This window comes from Polypterus senegalus, chromosome 3 (assembly GCF_016835505.1).
Source record: "Polypterus senegalus isolate Bchr_013 chromosome 3, ASM1683550v1, whole genome shotgun sequence".
Lineage (NCBI taxonomy): Eukaryota > Metazoa > Chordata > Cladistia > Polypteriformes > Polypteridae > Polypterus > Polypterus senegalus.
The window spans coordinates 109,512,710-109,529,484 of NC_053156.1; the positions used below are offsets into that span (position 1 = coordinate 109,512,710).

The 16,775-nt window shown below is 43.0% G+C and overlaps 1 protein-coding gene across 1 annotated transcript in view; it reads right to left on the reverse strand.

Annotated features, from left to right (window-relative positions):
- tulp4a (TUB like protein 4a) overlaps positions 1-15,727 on the reverse strand; it is a 130,390-nt gene extending 114,663 nt beyond the window's left edge. Inside the window, exon 1 of the mRNA XM_039747780.1 lies at positions 15,611-15,727. The gene's annotated coding sequence lies outside the window, so the exon portion shown is untranslated. The remainder of the gene's footprint in view (positions 1-15,610) is intronic.
- Between the last annotated feature and the right edge of the window lie 1,048 nt (positions 15,728-16,775).

Here is a 16,775-nt window from a genome sequence, read left to right on the forward strand (position 1 = left end):
CCAGGCTTTTGCGTTAAATCTCCACATGACCGCTAGCCTATTCTTCATGGTTGTATGTTTTCTGAACACTCTAGGGCAGTGTTCTTCAACCTTTTTGCACCTGCGGACTGGTGAAAATGGGATAAATATTTTGTGGACCGGCTGAAAGCTAAGGCACAAATAAAATCAATATAGATAGTATTTTATTATTATATAGGTATATGTTATACAATTACAATTTTTTAGTGCAACATCTGCTGCTGCTTCTTTGTTAGAAAATTTGATATACGTGGCTGCAGAGTTGTTTCTTAGAGACGAAGCGCTGCATTTCCAAACTTGAAACAATGATTGCATTCGATGTCTGGACACCAGAGTGACATCAGAAGACACCTATGGGAGGGGTCAAGGAGGTTAGGTGCAGTGTGAGTTGGGTGGTGGCGAAGGCGGGGACCTTGGCGGTCTGATCCTCGGCTACAGAAACTGGCTCTTGGGACGTGCAATGTCACCTCTCTGAAGGGGAAGGAGCCTGAGCTAGTGCGCGAGGTCGAGAGGTTCGGCTAGATATAGTCGGACTCACCTCGGCACAGCTTGGACTCTGGAACCAATCTCCTTGAGAGGGGCTGGACTCTCTACCACTCTGGAGTTGCCCCCGGTGAGAGGCGCCGAGCAGGTGTGGGCATACTTATTGCCCCGACTTGGAGCCTGTGCATTGGGGTTTACCCGGTGGGAGAGGGTGGCCTCCCTCCGCCGGTGGGGAAGGGTCCTGACTGTTGTTTGTGCGTATGCTCCGAACAGCAGTTTGGAGTATCCACCCTTTTTGGAGTCTCTGGAGGGGTTGCTAGAGGGCATACCTTCTGGGGATTCCCTCGTTTTGCTGGGAGACTTCAATGCTCACGTGGGCAATGACAGTGAGACCTGGAAGGCGTGATTGGGAGGAATGGCCCCGATCTGAACCCAAGCGGTGTTTTGTTATTGGACTTCTGTGCTCGTCACGGATTGTCCATAACGAACACCATGTTCAAGCATAAGGGTGTTCATATGTGCACTTGGCACCAGGACACCCTAGGCCTCAGGTCGATGATCGACTTTGTGGTCGTGTCGTGGACTTGCGGCCATATGTCTTGGACACTTTCGGGTGAAGAGAGGGGCGGAGCTGTCAACTGATCACCACCTGGTGGTGAGTTGGCTTCGATGGTGGGGAAGATGCGGTCAGACCTGGTAGGCCCAAGCGTGTTGTGAGGGTCTGCTGGGAGCGGCTGGCAGAGTCCCCTGTCAGAAGTAGCTTCAACTCCCACCTCCGGCAGAACTTCAACCCGTCCGAGGGAGGTGGGGACATTGAGTCGAATGGGCCATGTTCCGTGCCTCTATTGTTGAGCGGCTGACGGAGCTGTGGCCGCAAGGTGGTGGTGCCTGTCGTGGCGGCAATCCCGAACCCGTTGGTGGACACCGCGTGAGGATGCCGTCAAGCTGAAGAAGGAGTCCTATAGGACTTTTTGTCCTGTGGGTCTCTGGAGGCAGCTGATAGGTACCGGCAGGCCAAGCGGAGCGGCTTCGGTTGTTGCTGAGGCAAAACTTCGGGCATGGGAGGAGTTTGGAGGCCATGGAGAGCGACTTTGGACGGCCGAGGAGATTCTGGTCCACCGTCTCAGGAGGGAAGCAGTGCAGTGTCAACACCGTATATGGTGGGGATGGTGCGCTGCTGACCTCGACTTCGGGTTGTGGGTGGTGGGAGGAGTACTTGAAGACCTCCTCAATCCCACTAACATGCCTTCCAATGAGGAAGCAGAGCCTGGGGACTCTGAGGTGGGCTCTCCCATCTCTGGGACTGAAGTCACCGAGGTGGTCAAAAACTCCTTGGTGGCAGGGCCCGGGGTGGATGAGATCGCCGGAGTTCCTTAAGGCTCTGGATGTTGTAGGACTGTCTTGGTTGACCGTCTCTGCAACATCGCATGGACATCGGGACAGTGCCTCTGGATTGGCAGACCGGGGTGGTGGTCCCCTCTTTAAAAGGGGACGGAGGGTGTGTTCCAACTATAGAGGGATCACACTCCTCAGCCTCCCTGGAAAAGTCTATTCGGGGTTCTGGAGAGGAGGGTCCGTCGGATAGTGAACCTCGGATTCAGGAGGAACAGTGTGGTTTTAGTCCTGGTGGCGGAACAGTGGACCAGCTCTTCACCCTTAGCAGAGTCCTGGAGGGTGCATGGGAGTTTGCCGACCGGTCTACATGTGTTTTGTGGACTTGGAAAGGCATTCGACCGTGTCCCTCGGGAATCCTGTGGGGGTGCTCGGGAGTATGGGGTACGGACCCCTGATAAGAGCTGTTCGGTCTCTGTACAACGGTGTCAGAGCTTGGTCCGCATTGCGGCAGTAAGTCGAGCCCGTTTCCAGTGAGAGTTGGACTCCGCCAGGGCTGCCCTTTGTCACCGATTCTGTTCATAACTTTTATGGACAGAATTTCTAAGGCAACCAGGGTGTTGAAGGGGTCGGTTTGGTGGACTCAGGATTGGGTCACTGCTTTTGCAGATGATGTTGTCCTGTTTGCTTCATCAGGCCGTGATCTTCAGCTCTCTCTGGATCGGTTCGCAGCTGAGTGTGAAGCGGCTGGGATGAGAATCAGCACCTCCAAATCCGAGACAATGGAGTGCCCTCAGGGTTGGGGAAGAGATCCTGCCCCAAGTGGAGGAGTTCAAGTATCTCGGGGTCTTGTTCACGAGTGAGGGAAGAATGGAGCGTGAGATCGACAGGCGGATCGGTGCGGCATCCGCAGTGATGCGGGCTCTGCATCGGTCTGTCGTGGTGAAAAAGGAGCTGAGCCGTAAGGCAAAGCTCTCAATTTACCAGTCGATCTACGCTCCTACCCTCACCTATGGTCATGAGCTATGGGTAGTGACGAAAGAGCGAGATCGCGAATACAAGCGGCTGAAATGAGTTTCCTCCGCAGGGTGTCTGGGCTTTCCCTTAAAGGTAGGGTGAGAAGCTCAGTCATCCGGGAGGGGCTCAGAGTAGAGCCGCTGCTCCTCCGCATCGAGAGGAGTCAGATGAGGTGGCTCGGGCATCTGATCAGGATGCCTCCTGGACACCTCCCGGTGAGGTGTTCGGGCACGTCCAACGGGAGGAGGCCCGGGGAAGACCCAGGACACGCTGGAGGGACTATGTCTCCCGGCTGGCCTGGGAGCATGGGATTCTCCGGAAGAGCTGGAAGAAGTGGCGGGAGAGGGAAGTCTGGGCCTCTCTGCTTAAGCTGCTGCCCCCGCGACCCGACCTCGGATAAGCGGAAGAGGATGGATGGATGGATGGATGGCAGCTTGCGAGAAAATGGCGTTATAAACCGTCGGTGCCTTCTGTGATCCTTGGAAATGTGAACTCACTACCAAATAAGATCAAGGAACTGGCTGTGCTGGTGAAAACTGTCAGAACCTACAGAGAATGCAGCTTGCTGTGTTTTAGTGAAACGTGGCTAACAACTACCATCCCAGATAATAACGTGGAGCTACCCGGATTTAGCACAGTTAGAGCAGACAGAGACACGAATACCAGCGGGGGAAAAAAAAGGAGGGGGTGTCGCTCTCTATGTCAATACAAAGTGGTGCAACTCAGGACACGTAAACGTTAAAATCTCCAATTGCTGCAGGAACATCGAACTGTTGGCCATAAGTCTGCGTCCCTATTACTTGCCAAGAAAGTTTGGACACGTGATTACTGTTATTGTTTACATCCCCCCCACGAGCGAACGCAGAGATAGCGAGTGACATTATCCATTCCGCAGTTGCTAAGTTACAAACGCAGCACCCTGAGGCGCTTGTGCTAATCGCTGGAGATTTTAACCATGTAACGCTGGATAAACATTACCTGTCTTCTCCCAGTATGTGGACTGTAACACCCGGAGAAATAGGACTATTGACCTACTGTATGCAAACAAAAAAAGCAGATCATAACCTGGTTCTGCTTCAGCTTCACTACAAACCAAGAGTGAAGGCACTACCTACAACCACACGATCATTCAGGAAATGGCCCCTTGAGGCAGAGCAGGCTCTGAGAGACTGCTTTGGAACTACAGACTGGGATATACTGCGGGGGTCACATAGTGAGAACACTGAAGAGGCTGTTGACTGCACAACTGATTACATCAACCTCTGTATGGACATTGTAGTTTCAGTAAGAACAGTACGCTGCTATGCTAACAACAATCCATGGATTACAAGTGACATCAAGGGCCTTTTGAACCATAAGAAAAGGGTTTTAAAGGCGGTGATCAGCATGAGCTCAAGCGCGTGCAGAAGGAACTCCGAGTCCAGCTCAGGGAAGCGAAGGAGCAGTAAAGGAGAAAGCTGGAGCAGAAATTGCAGAATAACAGCATGAAGGAAGTGTGGGATGGGATGAAGATCATCACTGGCTGCAGCTCGAAGCGGGTTGCCACCATTGAGAGAGAAGTAGAGAGAGTAAACCAAATGAACAACTTCTTTAACAGGTTTGACCACCCTAACCCACTCTCACCTCGGAGTAAATCTCACCTCGGAGTACTTCATCCTCCAACCATCCTTCTGCTGATACCAGCATAGCAGAGACATCCCCACCCACAATTACAGCAGCACAGGTAAGAAGAGAGCTGAGGAGACTTCATGCCAGCAAAGCAGCAGGTCCAGATGGTGTATCGCCACGACTGCTAAAGGCCTGTGCGTTGGAACTGGGGAGTCCTCTACAAAGCATCTTCAACCTGAGTCTGGAACAAGGGAGAGTCCCGAGGCTATGGAAAACATCTTGTATCACCCCAGTCCCAAAGGTATCACGTCCTAGTTAGCAGAATGACTTCCGGCCTGTTGCTCTGACTTCACATGTGATGAAGACCATGGAGCGGCTGCCGCTTCACCACCTGAGGCAACAGGTCCGCCACGCCCTTGACCCTCTGCAGTTCGCATACCAGGAGAAGGTTGGAGTGGCGGATGCCATCATCTATATGCTACACCGATCCCTCTCCCACTTGGACAGAGGCAGTGGTGCTGTAAGAATTATGTTTCTGGACTTCTCTAGCGCCTTCACCACCATCCAACCTCTGCTCCTTAGGGACAAGCTGACTGAGATGGGAGTAGACTCACACTTGGTGGCACGGATCGTGGACTATCTTACAGACAGACCTCAGTATGCGCACCTTGGGAACTGCAGGTCTGACACTGTGGTCAGCAACGCAGGAGCGCCGCAGGGGACTGTACTTTCTCCAGTCCTGTTCAGCCTATAAACATCAGACTTCCAGTACGATTCGGAGTCCTGGCATGTGCAAAAGTTCGCTGATGACACTGCTATCGTGGGCTACATCAGGAGTGGGTAAGAGGAGGAGTACAGGAAGCTAATCAAAGACTTTGTTAAATGGTGGGATTCAAAACAACTTACACCTGAACACCAGCAAGACCAAGGAACTGGTGGTGGATTTTAGGAGGCCCAGGCCCCTCATGGACCCCGTGATCATCAGAGGAGACTGTGTGCAGAGGGTACAGACCTATAAATACCTGGAAGTGTAGCTGGATGACAAATTGGACTGGTCTGCCAATACTGATGCTCTGTGTAAGAAAGGTCAGAGTCGACTACACTTTCTTAGAAGGTTGGCGTCCTTCAACATCTGCAATAAGATGCTGCAGATGTTCTACCAGACGGTTGTGGCGAGTGCCCTCTTCTATGCGGTGGTGTGCTGGGGAGGCAGCATAAAGATGAAGGACGTCTCACGCCTGGACAAATTTGTTAAGAAGGCAGGCTCTATTGTAGGAATAAAGCTGGACATCTGTAGCAGAGCAACGGGCACTAAGCAAACTCCTGTCAATCATGAAGAACCCACTGCATCCACTTAACAGTGTCATCTCCAGGCAGAGGAGTAGCTTCAGTGACAGACTTTTGTCACTGTCTTGCTCCACTGACAGACTGAAGAGATCGTTCCTCCCCCACACTATGTGACTCTTCAATTCCACACGGGGGAGTAAATGCTAACATTATTAGCAGGATTATTATTATTAGTCTGTTTTTACATGCATTTTTATTACTCTTTAATTTAATATTGTTTTTTGTATCAGTATACTGCTGCTGGATTATGTGAATTTCCCCTTGGGATTAATAAAGTATCTATCTATCTATACTGGAGCAAATGCGTCGGAGTGTGTACTGACTGTGCTGCGAGCATGACTGGAAAGTTTTGTCCATTCACTGTATGATCCACCGAGAGCACCTAGCTGCAAAGAAGCTTTCTACTGAACTAAACACTGTGATGAATGACGCGGTGAAGATTATTAATGAAATTCATAGTTGATCTATGAACTCAAGGCTCTTCACGACACTATGTGAGAGCATGGACTCACACCACCAACAACTCCTTCTCCATGCAGAAGTGAGGTGGTTATTGAGAGGAAGGGTTCTTTCGCGCCTTTTCGAACTGAGGGAAGAAGTAAAGCAGTTTTTGTGAGAGCGAAAATCTGAACTGGAGCCTTTGTTGAACGAAGAATGGCTGGCAAAGTATAAATGTTGATTGATTGATTGATAGAGCACATAGAAGAACACATACAAAACAAAGCATTTAATGTGCTACTTTACTTACGATGTGATTTGAGAAACAAGTTAATTAAATGATTTTAAGATGAAGTTTATGATGTTCTACTTTAATGACAAAATAAACTAGGTGATTAAAGTGGAAATTTCAAGATCGAAGTTGACATTTCGTGCTTTTTCGCCACTGTGTACTTTTTTTCCTTTCTCTGTACCCTAATAAGCTTTCTTATGACACTCGGACAGTGGGCAACGAATCGCCTTTTCATGGCGACTTTGATATCTGACAACTTCTTTTTTTATTTCGGGCACTGTGTGACTTCGTGAACTTGAGCTTTCGAGTTTCTCCGACATGCTATGTCAGTCGATCAGCTTCCTTTTGTTGTTTATACCACTGTTTAAACCAACAAATATTATTTTTTTCTTTGTCTCCACTTGGTATTCACTGAAATTCTTCCATTTTCCCTCTTGCTTTTCCCATTGTCTTTTCACAGAACGCTGATCTTAATGGCTATTTATATTGATTTGCATATTCAAAGGGGCGTAATTCTGGGAGGAGTTGGGGCGGGACAGCAGGGACGTGCACGAGCATTACTTTTCACACTGACCAGGATTTATGTGGCAAAAGTTGGCGAACGCACAGATTCCTGCATCTGGATTTTTCTGTGCCTAAGCACATTTTGGCTTTTGTGCTTACGTCATGTTATAGTGTCAGTTCTACGCATGGCGTTATGCATGAGGCCCCAGGTGACTGCTTCATCATCATGATTTTTATTTATTGAACCACCTGTTTTATCCAAAGCTCCCTGAAAAAACAAGTGCAGCTGACCCTCGATATACGACCGGCCTGACATGCAAACAACTTGGTTTACGACCAAAATTTTTGTTTTGAATTACGACCAACATCTTGAGTTACAATACAAATACGATCACATGTATCCATTTGTGCGATTGTAAACAAACAGCTGACAACATTCTTAAACATCAGTCGGAGCCCAGATACCTGTGTTTGTGGACATAATTTCGGTCAATGCAGTGATTTAAATAATTTATTTTGATAATTGCTATCAAAATGGCCCCAAAAAAGCTAGAAAAGAAGCTAAGGAAGGAAGAGAAAGTAACGAAGATAAAGAAAGTACTTGAACATAATCGAAACGAAGAAGGAAATTGTGTGGAAATATGAGAGTGGCTTTCGTGTGACTGATCTTGCTAATATGTACAGCATAAATCCACCATCTCGACAATTTTACAAAGAAAAAATTTGTATAAGGAAGCAAGTGTTACTCAAATTAGTAAGTCACGATCAACAGTGTTAGACGAGGTAGAAAAGCAATTATTAGTGTGGATAAACAAAAGGCAGATGGCAGGTGATAGCCTATCTGAGTCTATAATTTGTGAAAAAACTAGGGATATAAATGCAGATCTGTTAAAGGATAACCCATCAACAAGTGATAGTGGTGAAACGTTTCGTTCCTGTAAGGGGTGGTTTCACAATTTTAAAGCGAGAACTGGGATTCATAGTGTAGTTAGGCACAGAGAAGCAGCCAGTGCTGATAAAAGGGCTGCCGAAAATTACATACACCACTGTGAAATGATAACACAGTGTTTTCAACTGGACGAAAATGCCCAGGAGAACATGCATTACATCCAGGAAGAGAAGAAAATGCCAGGCCACAAGCCTATGAAGGATAGGCTAACCTTATTGTTACGTGCCAATGCGAGTGGTGACATCAAGATAAAGCCTCTCTTGGTTTATCACTCTGAGACCCCTAGAGCAGTGTTCTTCAACCTTTTTGCACCTGCAGACCGGTGAAAATAGGATAAATATTTGGCGGACCGGCTGAAAGCTAAGACACAAATAAAAACCAATATAGATAATATTTTATTATTATAAAGGTATATGTTATACAGTTATACAATTACAATTTTTTAGTGCGACATCTGCTGCTGCTTCTTTGTTAGAAAATTTGATACACGTGGCTGCAGAGTTGTTTCTGAGAGACGAAGCGCTGCATTAACATCCATTCGATTTCTCTGTTTGGTTTTTATTATTGACATGGCTGAAAAAGTCTTTTCGCACAAATAGGAAGTCGAAAAAATGACCAATAATTTGATAGCTTTATAACTCAAAGATGGATATTCTTTTTCTAGCAATTTACAAAATTGAGACAATGATTGCATTTTATGTCTGGACACCAGAGTGACATCGGAAGACAGCTTTTCTTTTTCACGAGGCTCAAGTGCACATGACTTTATATCTTCCAAGAATGGATTATTAATCCAGAGGTTACCTTTATGAGGATCCTCATTTTCAGGGAAATAATTAAAATTTTCAGCTAATGCTCTTAAATGTTGACTTATGTTGAATATGACTTTCTGGTTGACATCAGCAGCGATCAAAAATTCTTCCAGAAGTGGAAAAATTTCTATATCTTCCATCTTGTAAGCGACTATTCCAAAGAGCTAGCTTCTTTTTGAATGCATCCATTTTATTTCTTAAAGTAAAAATATTTGTATATGACCCCTGCAGAGAAATATCAACTTCATTGAGCCTCTACATGAGTGAATCACTACTGCTTCTTAAAACCAGCTTTCTCTTCCTCCGACAGGACACAGAATCCGTTACATTCATGATATTATAGCTCTCTGAATAACTAAAATACTGAGATGTATACGTGATATCATTTTCATGATGATGGGAGTTAAACCACGTTATTAAACATGGGAACACACAGTGATTGTGTGTGACCTTTGATAAAATAAGTTATTGCAGCAGTACTCAGGGACGGCTGTAGGCTTGTGGCGGCCCTGGGCAGAGGAAGAATCGGTGGTTCCTTCACCCGCCAATGTCAATATGGACACTGTATAACCACCTTGTGCTCATGACACAAGCGTTTAACTTTTGCTGAAATTTACCACTGCGTTTTTAGCTGTGTCATTCTTTTCTCTTTCTGTTTTATATTCAATATATATTGGTGTGGCGGCCCCGGGGATTTGGTGGCCTTGTGCAGGTGCACAGTTTGCCCCTGCCTAAGGCCACCCCTGCAGAACTGTCTCTTTCAAACGTACTAACCTCCAATTCCTGTCCTTCCTTTCCTTTCTAAGTAAGCGATCGCTACACAATGAGCTCTGTAATGGACATTAAGCCATCAGTAAGCTTATAATGCCGATTCTTCAAAACTTTTAAGGAACATTGAATTATCTTCGTAGTACATGTTTAATTATTCTATCCTTCACGCCAGTCCCAGTGAAGCATACAGTGTGAGGCAGGAACAATCGTGAGCGGAGCGCCAGATCCTTGCTAGCGTAGCAACACTGTGTCCTTTAATTATTAACAATATAGATTATTTAAATGAAATTAAAGTTTTATCTGTATAATATAATAAACATATTTTGCTGCATTTCATCTTAAAAATGATATCATCATCATATATAAATACACTCTTCATAAAGTGACTCAGGTTGTGTAATATTATAAATGTAGTGCAAGTTTACAGTGATGTAACTATACTAATAAGTACTAACAGTTCTACAAGGAGCAGTTGACGGACTGATTGAGTGCGTTTAGAGTTCTTGGGATGAAACTGTTTCTGAACCACGAGGTCATATGAGAAGCAATTCAAATAGGAAGCATGGCTGAGGCAGTGGATGCTTGATGCTGTATACCAATAATTCTCTTTCCGATCAGCTTCTCCGAGTGGTGCAGTGAGAGCAATATGGAAAAAAGATGATCCATGGAAAAAAGATGATCCCCTGTGGCCACCCCTAACGGGAGCAGCTGAAAGAAGAAAGTGCAGTGAGAGTAACACTAAAGCAGCTATGGTATTTAGAATAGTTTGACCATTCCGTGGACCATTATATTGTTACTGGTTAATTACAATCAGATGCATTAAACTAATAAACAATATGCAGTTAATTTCAGTGTATTTATAAAGCCGCATCAGGAAAAGAAAGGATTACCACACAGGAATAGTAGCACTGCTTTGACGTTGGGTGCCGCCAGTCTGCAAAACCGAGCAGAGATATGAGGTAACGTGGAAATGTGTGTGGCTTTACGCCAAGTTTAGGTTTTATACATCTCGATTTGAATGTGGAAACGTTCTTACACAACATTTCTGTCCGTACGCACTGTTTATACTGAGGCGCCTGATCACTACAATACAACATTCAGCATAGATAAGTTATTTTTACATATTAAACACATAAAAAAATCATGGTACCTTGAGCTAAAGAAAAGACACTTGGCATTATATCTATTGTGTTCTGCCAGCACAAAGTAAGTATAGCTTGAAGCAAAAATAAAAAAAATGAATGACTTTATTTTACAAGTTTGAGCAAGCACAAGTGATTTTTTATGTGTCAAAGTTAAAGTGAGGTAGTGTGAAGCATGTTTCACATTACTGTGTGTGCTCAGAGAATCCAACATTCACCTTAGTGAAAAGGCCTGTTTCAACCACTGCTTGTCACATTTGTCTGAAAGCTGTGGTTTTCATATTCTTCTTTTAAGCAGGAATGCATGACTCTTAAGCACTTTATGTTTCACAGGTGCCATCTGACAGTGATATGCTTATCCTGCCCCAGTCTATGCTCTGTAAGTTATAGATACAATAAACCCATATATAAAGGGGAAATGAGGCAGCACATCTGGACCTTTTTCAAACCTGATAATATGAAATTTTTCTACTTTCTGAGCATAAATATTCTTTCAGTAAATTTTGCACATAATTACCATGACCTGACAAAGGTATTAATATATTAATGGTGTTGTAAACTGCATTCAAATATTCTAACACAAATACATTTTTAATATGAACATTTGAATTTATATACACTATAAGCCATTCATTTCAATTCAAATATTCATATTAAAAATGTATTTGTGTTAGAATATTTGAATGCAGTTTAAAAAGTCTACACATCCCAGCCAAAATCACAGATTTTGTGTAATACAAAAAAAGCATGATAAATCCTGTCAGAACTTATTCCACCTTTATTACAAAATTTCAATCTATAAAAAGAATGTGAAAACAAATCAGAAACTGTTTAGTGAAAATGGGAAAATAAATCATACAAAATCCCAGTTGAATTAGTGTGCACACCCTTTAATAATCAAGGATGTGACTGCATTCAGAATCAACCGATCACAATAAGCCTTAGCATACACCTGACATCAATTAAAGTGGCTCTGACAAAGCTCAGATAAAATTTGGCTGATCCTGTAAGATTATTCGGATATCCTCTTGGATGCAAAATACTCCAAAAGCCAGGTTCCACAAAGAGCTTTTAAAACATGAACAGGACCACATCATTGAACGATATTAATTAAGCCAGTGCTACAAAAAAGTATCCAAAGTACTAAACATCTCATGAAACACAGTAAAGACAGTCGGCAACAAGTGGAGAAAATACGACTCAACAGTGACTCTACCAAGATCAGGACATCCTTCTAAGACTGATCAGAAAACAAGATGAAAACTGTAATGGAGGCCACCAAGAGGCCTACAGCAATACTAAATGAGCTGGAGGATTTCCTGGCAAGTACTGGATCTTCCCTACATGTGACAACAGTCAGTCATATATCTGATTTGTGGGGTAGTGTAGCAAGACAGAAGCCTTTTCTCACAAAGAAAAATATCCAAGCCTGGCTAAACTTTGCAAAAAGGTATACTCAGCCTCCCACAACCATGTGGAAAAATGTATTATGGTCTGATGAGACGAAGATTGAACTATATGGCCAAATTTCCAAAAAGTATGTTCGGCACAGAAATAACACAGCACATCATCAAAAGAACACCACACCCACAGTGAAGCATGGTAGAGGCAGCATCATGCTTTGGGGCTGCTCTTCCTCAGCTGGAACTGGGGCTTTAGTGTAGGTGGATATAACTGTGAATAGCTCCAAGTATCAGTCTGTTTTGGCACAAAGCCTTCAAGCATCTGACAGGAAGATGAAGGGGAACTTCACCTTTGTGCATGACAATGACCTAAAGCATACATCAAAATCCACAAAGCAATGGCTTTATTAAAGTAGGATCAATGTTCTAGAATGGCTCATCCACTGCCCAGACCTTTGAAAATCTGTGGCGTGACCTGAAGAGAGCTGTGCACAGGAGATGCCCTTGTAATCTGACAGATCTGGAGAGGGCAAAGATCACCAAGTCCAGATGTGGCAAACTGGTAGACTCTTACCAAACAAGACTGAGTGATGTAATAAAATCAAAAGGTGCTTCAACTAAGTGTTAGTTAAGGGGTGCGCACTCTAATGCAATCAGGTTTTTGTATGATTTTTTTCACTAAACAGTTTCTGATTTATTTTCACCTACTTTCTATAGACTACAATTTTGCAATTTAGGTGGAATAAGTCCTGACAGGATTTATTTTGCTTTCATTTTTGTATTACAATTACACAAAATCTGTGATTTTGGCAGGGGTGTGTAGACTTTCTATATCCACTGAACGTGACAGCTCTGTCACAGATTACTAAGTCCATGCCACTTTTCCATTAACACCAAAACCTAGTTTGAGACGGACTACCTCACTGCAGAGATTATTCAGTTTTAAGCAAGAACTCTAAAGAAGGATATACTTGTACATTGATTACTTCAAAAGGTAATATCTGCTGATTTTGTAAAATGGAGTAAATTTGACGTAGTGATAACTGTTCATATTGCTGTATTTCTTACATTCTACAATTTTAGTATTTTTGTCCATCTTTTAAGCTGTCCAGACGAAACACCAATTTTAGCATTGTTTTGTTTTTCACCCACATGTTATACTTCATTACAGACTGAAATTTCTGAGTTGCAGCAAGCACTGTCAATGCATAAGCTATTGATTCGGTCTAACACACTTGTTACTCTCTTCTCCTTTAAAAGTAAGCATCTATCTACAATATAATAAAATATTACTCTGTGTGTGTGTGTGTGTGTGTGTGTGTGTGTGCGCGAGCGCGTGTGTGCGCACATGCACGCCCGGTCTCTCTGAGCAATTTGATTTTTCAGTTTCAATTTGGTTGTTGTATCAAACGTAAATGAGATAGAAAGGGCTGGATGACACACATGAGGATACTGAGCTAGGGTGAGAAGTTCAATTCCTGATTGTGACAATTTGTTTTACTTTTACAAAAGAGAAGTTAAAATGGAACATTTCAACAACAACAAAGCAAACAACATACCGAGCGACACCTGGTCGCTAAATGCTAATGAGACGCAATCTGAGTCTCTTTCAAACAATGAGGAGTCTGAAAAGAAGGCTTTACAGGAACACAATCGAGAGAGGAAGCAAACACCAAAATAGGTTGAGATACATGAGGATACTGAAAAAAGGAGTAGGAGGAACACTGATGATACGTGTAAGGCTATAGATATCAAATATTTAAAAATGTATTCTACTACCTGTCTCTACAAACAAAAGTATAAACCACAACAGATAAAGTGCACATGAAACAATGAGTACTGTATATGCATGTCATCTGTACGATGACACAGGCTGACAGAAGTAACTACAACATGAATTCTTCAGATTGATAGAAACCACCTGTGCCACAAAATGTCACAGTTGGGTGCAGAAAGCATTCGCTACAAGAAAAGCAGTATTGCTGTTGGCAGCATTTGGCCTCAAAGCAAAGTTAAGCTTCCAACAGATGCTCTCATTTTCAGGAACAAGTGAAGTCACAATTGATTTTCTTCGTGTTTAATGCCACCTCTGACACACTTCCATTGCTTTTCAGTCTTCAATAAGATGGGGTGGAGGTTGCTATAGGAATATGTTGTCGACATCCAGACAATATGACAAATCCATCACATCTGATGGCAGATGAACCTAACCACAATGTATGTGGTGCCTACTGGCAAGAGGACACTGATGTTCCTGTTTACTGCTAAGTGATTCTATCAAGTGGGAGCATCCTGACACCAACATATACTCCAGGTCTTTGATGAGCCCCATGGGATTTCTCCTTATTTTAACACCATATATGAAACCAGGTATTACAGCCACATAACACAGGAGAAAACTGGGTACAGATGTAATAATAATAATAATTTGCTCATTAAGTATTGGGAAAATACAGTCTACACTATACATCAAGAAAAAAACAAACATGAGTAATAAGTAGTAAACAAAAATGCCACTGGCTAAGGTATTAAAACCAGTATAACAGTTTTAGTCTAATGATTTTATGTTGTTAGATATGACAATTGTAATGCTGCAAAAAGCAAGAAGGTTCAAGCTGGAAAGTAACTACTATTCCCATACCTTTCAAAACAGGAACCAGAGCCTGCTGTGAGGATAAATCACCTAAAATACAGCACCGTGTTGTGCTCCTTACACTCATTATCGCCGCAGTTTATTATGCGTACTGTCTTCACTCTCCAGTTTGCGCCAATGAAGCCTTAAACGATGAGGAAGTGAAAGGCGTTAAACGAGCAGACTTTATACAATAATACTGACCCCGTGTGTTTCAGAGCAGGGATTTGCTTGGAAAACCGTAAATGGTAACATAATGGAGCAGCGTACCTCGTGCCTGGGAGACGAATATATTCTAGGCTTTTTTCACAAAAACGCACCTCTGTTTACCTTTTTTCTGTCACGAAAGCGGATAGTGTTTTTAATATATAAAAAAACAAGAGACCGCAGTAAAACGGCGTACCCCTTAACAGCAAAAGCACATAAGCTACCTACGGGGGTGTCAAGCTTGATAGACACGATTCTGCTTGATTGTACTTCAGAGCGTAGACCAAGTACGACTAAGATGCATTAACTGAAATTGTACAGAAAGAACAGAACAGACGATCCGTCAAGCGATGGTTGCCACAGGATAGTGTGTATAATTATGTAAGCATAAAACCTGCTCATAATATGCATATGACATCTTACCCTAACAATCTATAATCACAAATTCTCACCCACTGAGATCTATTTGCTTTGTTTATTTACAATGACATGTGAAACAGGCATCCCTCTGCCATTCCAAAATTTGTGTCTTCTATTTTTATGCCTCGGCAGCTCTACTTAAAACCTTTGGAAAAAAAACAAGTGCATAGGCCGTAGCATGCATCAAAAGGAAGACTCTGCCGCTGCATCGTATTGCACCCCCGATAAAACTCACCGTCTCGCCCCAGGTTCCAAATACAATTATCCTGTTTTTTTCTGCGTTTGCAAATAAATCACCCCAGCACTCTCCGTTATTCTCCTCTCTCTCGGTATCACTCTGCTGGGCCCCACTCCAATGTCACGTGACGGTCACATGACGCGGGCTTTTCCACCCACTTCCGCCTGCGCCGAAGCTGTCAAAGATGTGGAGAGACGCTGCCAACAGTTGTCAAAACGCCGTGCGACTGTCGCTGGACCGCTTGTAAATTTAGCGGCTCTTGGTTGATTAAATTACATTTTCACCAATTTATCAAGCACCGACGTAACGATTTAAAAAGAGAAAACAACTTCCTTATACTGAATTAAAGTAGTTAATGCAAGGTAAAACGCTTTTAAAAACAGTAATGAAAATTGTTAGTGTAAGGTAAACCTTTTTTTTAATTTAGCGTACTTTAATTTGAAATTGAATAACGGATTGCCAGTTATGAACTAACCATTTACTTAGTTTTGTCAGGTTATATGAAATATAATATATATGAAAATATTTGATATGATTTTTATATATAATTAACAATTGTTGTAAGTACAATTAAGTTTTTAGTGATTTAACAATGATGCTTAGGAAAATTTAGTTAATAACTTTTAAAAATAGTTTAAAAATATATATTTTTTTTTCCATTAAGCAATATTATTAAACACCGTGAATAACTACTTCTATATCAGACTAATTAACATATAACTAACATAAATAACACCAAAATCTACTACTGCCATATTCCCCGCCCTGCCTATCCTCGGTGTTATACTTTCTGTACATGTCTTCTTGTATCTGTATGACTTTCTTACCATCTATCACCACCTTCTTGTCTTCTCTTTACTCTTGATAGAGCCATCTATAACTGGCCATTTGCAAACACTGTCTGAGGAAGATATATGGCTAACTTTTCCAGTGTCTGTCATTCTCAGGCTCTGTCACTTTGAGGCACCTTGCTCACCTCCTGTCTGCTTTTTGGTTACTACCAACGACAGATGGGGCCCCATTACCCACTGTAATGACATCATTCTTATGCTTCTGAATACTTCCCATCTTTGAATGCAAATTGGGTTGCACCTCGTTAGTATTTAGCAACCCAGCATCGTTTAGTAAGTTATTTGCTTTATTGTGATTGAATTGGTACATT